Source organism: Trachemys scripta, chromosome 9 (genome assembly GCF_013100865.1).
Source record: "Trachemys scripta elegans isolate TJP31775 chromosome 9, CAS_Tse_1.0, whole genome shotgun sequence".
NCBI lineage: Eukaryota > Metazoa > Chordata > Testudines > Emydidae > Trachemys > Trachemys scripta.
In genome coordinates this window covers 17,853,915-17,859,631 of record NC_048306.1, presented here as the reverse complement: position 1 = coordinate 17,859,631, position 5,717 = coordinate 17,853,915, and the positions used below count along the sequence as shown (strand labels likewise).

Genomic DNA, 5,717 nt, shown 5'->3' with positions numbered 1-5,717 from the left:
TATACTGTACTCAATTCAATAGGACTATTCAGTGTGGACTAATGGACAGAGCACTGGGTTGGGACTCAGGAGACCGAGGCTCTATTCATTGCTTTGCTACTGGTTTGCTGGATAAACTAGGGCAAGTCACTTCACTTCTCTGTGCTTCAATTGCCTTATCGGTAAAGTGGGGATAACAATACTTACCGGTTTTGTAAAAGTGCTTTGAGATCTCTGGATGAAAAGCTGTATGTAAGAGCTAGTTATTATTTTTTCATGGTAGTAAGCACTATGCCTGGTAATAAGCAATTGGAAGATAAGGTCAACAGACCCAACAACTGAAGTTTAAACTTTTAAATGATGTAACAATCTTTTCTGTAAAGATATAAGTGACTAAACTACTGAATGGAAAGCTCTGCTAATGAAGATCTTTTTTTTCTCCTCTCTGGTAATTTCCTTTAATGGTAGTCTTGTTCTTCCAGTTTTCAGAGTTCATGCTCCTGGAGTTATCATTATTGGAAGCTCCAGAGTGCTCTTTCTCTGAAACTGTTTTTACAGAAATACGGACTTCCCCAACAATAACCCAAGCTCTGTGGTTGAACTGTTGAGACTCCCAGACATGCCTTTCCTCACCCCCTGACCTGACTCAACCACTGATAGGGCTTCCTAGTATTTTTGTTGAAGTATTTGCAGTTTGAGCAGAACTAAGCTGTCTGAACATTCATCCACATCAGCCTCTCTGAACACTTACTGTCTTTACTGAGAAGACTAGAGGCACATGCATACATCCAGGGCCGGCTCTAGTTTTTTTGCCGCCCCAAGCAAAAAAAAATTTTGGCTGCCCCCCCACCCCAGCACTGGGATCTCTCTTCCCCCCTGACCCGCACCCCCTGCCGCCCCAGCTCCCCTCCAAACGTGACCTCCTCGTTCACCACAGCAATCCCCGTTTACACTTGCAGTGGGGATCAAACCGTTTCTTCTATTTTCATTTCAGTTTAGTATAAATCTTGTGGCCCCGCAACCCCATCTTTAGTGCTCCAAATGCACATGGAAGGCATAGGGACTAACCCTTGTACCCGGAAATGGATGGGGATCTAGTAAAGAGGGTTCAGGCAGAGGAGCGGGTGTGGGGGTGCTTGAGGGCTCTACACTGGCAGAGAAGTGGGGTGTGATGTACTCGGGGAGGAGGAGGAGAGGTGCAGGGAAGGGGGAGATGTGGGAGGAAAGGGCGGGGGGAGGGTACAAAGGGAGAGGTGCAGGTGAAGGGAGAGTACAAGGGGAAGGGGTTTGGCGAAGGAGCAATGGTGGGGAGGTACAAGTGAAGAGGCTGCGAGCGGGATGGGGGGGTGCAAGAGCTGAGAGGGGCAGGTGCTGACAGCTGCTTTCCCAGCCCCGTGCAGGCAGAGCCGAGAGGACGGTCACTGAATCCCCAGGTATCTGAGCCATAGGGAACCCCCAGCAAGGCAGTATCCCCCGCTGCCCCACTCGGAGCTGGGCTCTGCCTCTCCCCGCCCCTGGCACTGTGGGGGTCCGGGGCAAGCAATGCAGGGCTGAGGCGGGGGAGGTGTGCAGCGGGCTGGGTCCGGGGGCAGGAGGGGGCAGCTCCCTGGCAGCTCGGGCTGCCCAGCCACTCACCCCATCAGCGCGCAAGCCGGGATCCGCGCCCCCTGCACAGCCTGGCAGTGCCCTGCACAGCCCACTCGGGCGGGGAAACGCTGCGCCGCCCTGGGGAGACTCAGAGCAGCAGCGGTGGCAGCAGCAGGACACCTCCTTCCTCCCTGCATCCCAGGCCCCGCTTCCCTCCCTCCCTGGCTCCTCACACACTCCGGGATCCCCTCTCGCCGCTGCAACCTGGGCTCGGCTCCAGGGGACGATGCTCTGGCTCTCCAGCGGCAGGGCTCCAACCAGGGCCGGCTCCTGGCTTTTTGCCGCCCCAAGCAAAAAAAAAAAAGGGGCCGGAGTGCCACCCCTTGGAAAGTGCCGCCCCAAGCACATGCTTGGAGTGCTGGTGCCTACAGCCGGCCCTGCTAGTAGATGAAACAGAAGATTCCATTTGAAACATCTTTATATTATATTGAAGGCTTTCCGCAGGATTCCTCCATTTGCTGTCCCTTAAGTTTTGGAGCATACTTACACCTTCATTAGAAGCAGATGGAGTTCCCATTTTGGGCTGAGCAGAAGATACTCTTTGTCTGTAGTCCAAATAAAACCCTGTATTGAGGTTTGACTTTGGTGGTAACTCAAATATCAAGCAGCTATAAACCTGTGCTTTCTCTCCCCAAGTCCTGTACAGTTTACGTCACTGTGAATTTTTTACACTGCCTTTAGTGGGGTAGGACTGGACTCTTACTCCCAAGAGTAATCCTTAGTCTTGCAAATGATCCCACTGGACTAATAACTACTCACACTAGTATGGATTTGCGGGATCAGATCTTGTTATATATAATACTCAATTATTTAAAGCCACACAATCAAAATTGACAGTTTCACAATTTAACCTCTTCTAACAAAAGAAATAGCAATTTCTCTTTTAAAAAGAGCTGCTGATCCTAAAAAAAATCTGTCACTTCTTCCCCTGAGGGCTACAGTATAGTTCAAATGCCAGTTGCATGGATGCCAAAACAATGAACAGCAAACCCGGGAGGCAGCAAAGGGCAGGACACTTGTAGATATTGGTAGCTGGACTCCTCACAGAAAACAATCAGGTGGGCAGTGTGGAAGGCCGGTTCATGTCCTGTTCCTGTGAATTTAAAACAAAGTCCCTTATTTTTAGTCTTGCCAGACTTAACAGTGCCCACAATTCTTCAGGATTCCGAAGTTGGGAGTCTTCCTCCCCTAAATTAAGGTAACAAGCATCAGCTTTTAATTTGCATGGCACGCTTGCTAATAAAGTCTAATTACAGTACACAGATTAAACAGGTGTGTTAATGCTGACAGGAAGGATTCTGCCAAGGTCAATGATTCACAGACATTTAGCTGGGAAATAATACATTGTGAGACATCAAACTCCAACCTTATAGCTTGTAATGCAACATGTTTACAGCCACGTATGCAGTGTGGAGGTTGTAGTCATTCTCCTGTAAGATGCTGAATGTTTTTTGCGAGACACAGTGCTCTTAAAGTTAATGGGAGTGCTTGCATGAATAAGTTATTCATACTTGTAGATGTCTGTAGGATTGGGTCATAAGCCAGGTTTAGCAATTTCAGAGAGCCAAATTCAGAGTGCTGGTCATTCACAGTTCCTACTGGGCCAAATCCTTATTCAGCTTTTACTTGAGAGTTTTGCATGAGCAAGGACTGAGTGAAGACCCCAGAATCCAACCTGCTGATTTCAGTGGGAGCTTCAGGGGCTCAGCACGTGCTCAGCACCTCTCAGGCTATGGCCTATGTTACTGCCCACTAGACAAGATTACATTATTCATTTGTAGTGCAGTAGTGCCTAGGAGCATCAGTCGTGGACCAGGATGCCATTGTGCTAAGCACTGCACAAACACAGAACAGCAAAGATGCTCCCTGCCCCAAATAGCCTATAATCTAAGTATAAAATCAGAGATCACAGATGGATATAGACAGCCTGGAGAATACAAGGAAACAATGAGACATTATTGGTCAGCATGATAGCCAGTGGTCTCAGCACACCAACAGCCTAACCATTGGAGGCATCCCAGGGAGTGCCTCTCAGCTGTGAGGGGCAGCACAGGAGACAGCAGGAAGGTGCTTGTTTGAAAATTTAATAATTGGGTGATGAAAGCTGGCATCATAGGCCACTCGGAGGCGAGTGTCAACAGCTCAATAGTGAATGTGAGCTAACAGGTAGGTTGGGGATAGGCTGTCTGTAGAAAGCCTTGACAGTGAATACAAGACAGTTGCTAAAGGCATTTCAGACAGTGTTTGGATTAATCATGCCCCAAGGATTTTAAAGAACTGCTGTTGGGAACTCCTTCTCAACAAAAAAGGCATATTACCCCGGATAGACCCAGGCAGGATCTTTCAAATGCAGACCCTGAGTTTTTTGTTATAATCCCAGGGACTTTGAACTCTGCACTGCTCCACCTCAAATTCCTCTCATGCCAGACCTGCCGGAATGTAAGGACTTTTATCCTGATAAACATCCCTCTTGTTTTTTAAAGAGAAGCAGTACTTACTGTGTATTGAATTGACAGAAAAAACCTACTCAGTAAGCCACATAGGGTACATCTAGCCAGCAACTGAACACCCATGGCTGGTCTGGGTCAGCTAACTTGGGTTCACAGAGCTGTAAAATTGTTGTGTAGACACGGGCTTAGGCTGCAGCCCAGGATTTGGGACCCTGCAAGGAGGAAGGTCCCAGAGCCCAGGTTCCAGCCCTAGTGTCTACACCAGGGATTGGCAACCTTTGGCATGCAGCCCATCAGGGAAATCCGGTGGCAGGCTGGGACGGTTTGTTTACCTGCAGCGTCCGCAGGTTCACCCAATCGCAGCTCCCATTGGCCGCGGTTCGCCGTTCCAGGCCAATGGGGGCTGCAGGAAGTGGCGTGGGCTGAGCGCCAAGGGATGTGCTGGCTGCCGTTTCCCATAGCCCCCATTGGCCTGGAACAGTGAACCGCGGCCAATGGGAGCTGCGATCGGCTGAACCTGCGGATGCTGCAGATAAACAAATCGTCCCGGCCTGCCAGCGGATTTCCCTGATGGGCCACATGAAAAGGTTGCCTATCCCTGATCTACACAGCAATTTTTATCTCTGGAGACAGAGCACGAGTCAGCTAACCTGGGCCAGCCATGGCCATGCCACTGGTCTTTTACTCCAGTGTAGACATATCCATAGATTCATTCAGACATACTGAGATTGAGTGAGAGTTATTCTTTAGATGTCATCTATTGCTCGGCACCCACATTTTCAAACCAGCTCAGGTCAAAGTGTTACAGTGGTAATTGGGTTTAGGGCACATCTGAAAATATGGCCCTGTACAAATAAATCCCATGCAAAGCAAATGCATTTGCACTGCAATTCACACCATGCTGTTTAACTGCAACAAGTTTCTGACCTAAATATAAATACAAGGGGGGTATATAGAGGAGCCTGCCATCTGTCTCTTAGGCCCACCATACAAAGTCATATCAAGTAGTCCTGCTTAGCACTTGTCAGTTTTGCCTCAGGATTTTAGGTTGAAGTCTCAACTCAGATTATGCTCAGAAGATCTGTAAAATGATCTATGCGGGGAGACCACAGCTTCAACTGGGTGCCATGCAGATCATTTTGCAGGATTGGGCCTTCAGTCTCAACTCTGGTAGGAGCAGAAGCAGCCAAAGCAAGGACCTTTGGACATTCAGAGAACTTTCTACAGTTCTGATGAGACTTACTCTGCCCTGTACTGAATGGTACTGAATACCAATCCCCAGTATCTTCTCCTCAGATTCACTCCACCACCTCTTACCCTTTTCTTCCTTGCTCCGCTCACTCCTTTACCTTTTCTTTCCATTTAGCTGATCGCCTCCTAACTAAGCCTCTCCCCACTCTTCTTCCAAAAAAGTCCTACAACTAACATGCTGTTGGCTGCCATCACATTATTCACTCTGCTTGTGTCTCCCACCCCTTTCCCCAGCCTGTATCTGTCTTGCCTATTTAGATTGTAAGTATCTATTTCTCTGTTTGTACAGTGCCTAGCCCAATGGGGACCCAATTTTTCTTGGCACATAATATACATGATTATAAATAATATGTCCTGTCCACACTAAATCATTTGAAGAAACTGTGCCTG

The 5,717-nt window shown here is 48.4% G+C and overlaps 1 long non-coding RNA gene across 3 annotated transcripts in view; it reads right to left on the bottom strand.

Moving 5' to 3' along the window:
- Positions 1-2,034: 2,034 nt before the first annotated feature.
- The window catches only part of LOC117883026, a 108,791-nt gene continuing 105,108 nt past the window's right edge, over positions 2,035-5,717 (bottom strand). For all 3 annotated transcript variants that reach the window (XR_004647160.1, XR_004647159.1, XR_004647161.1), the window contains one exon: positions 2,035-2,719. This is a non-coding gene — a long non-coding RNA (uncharacterized LOC117883026). The remainder of the gene's footprint in view (positions 2,720-5,717) is intronic.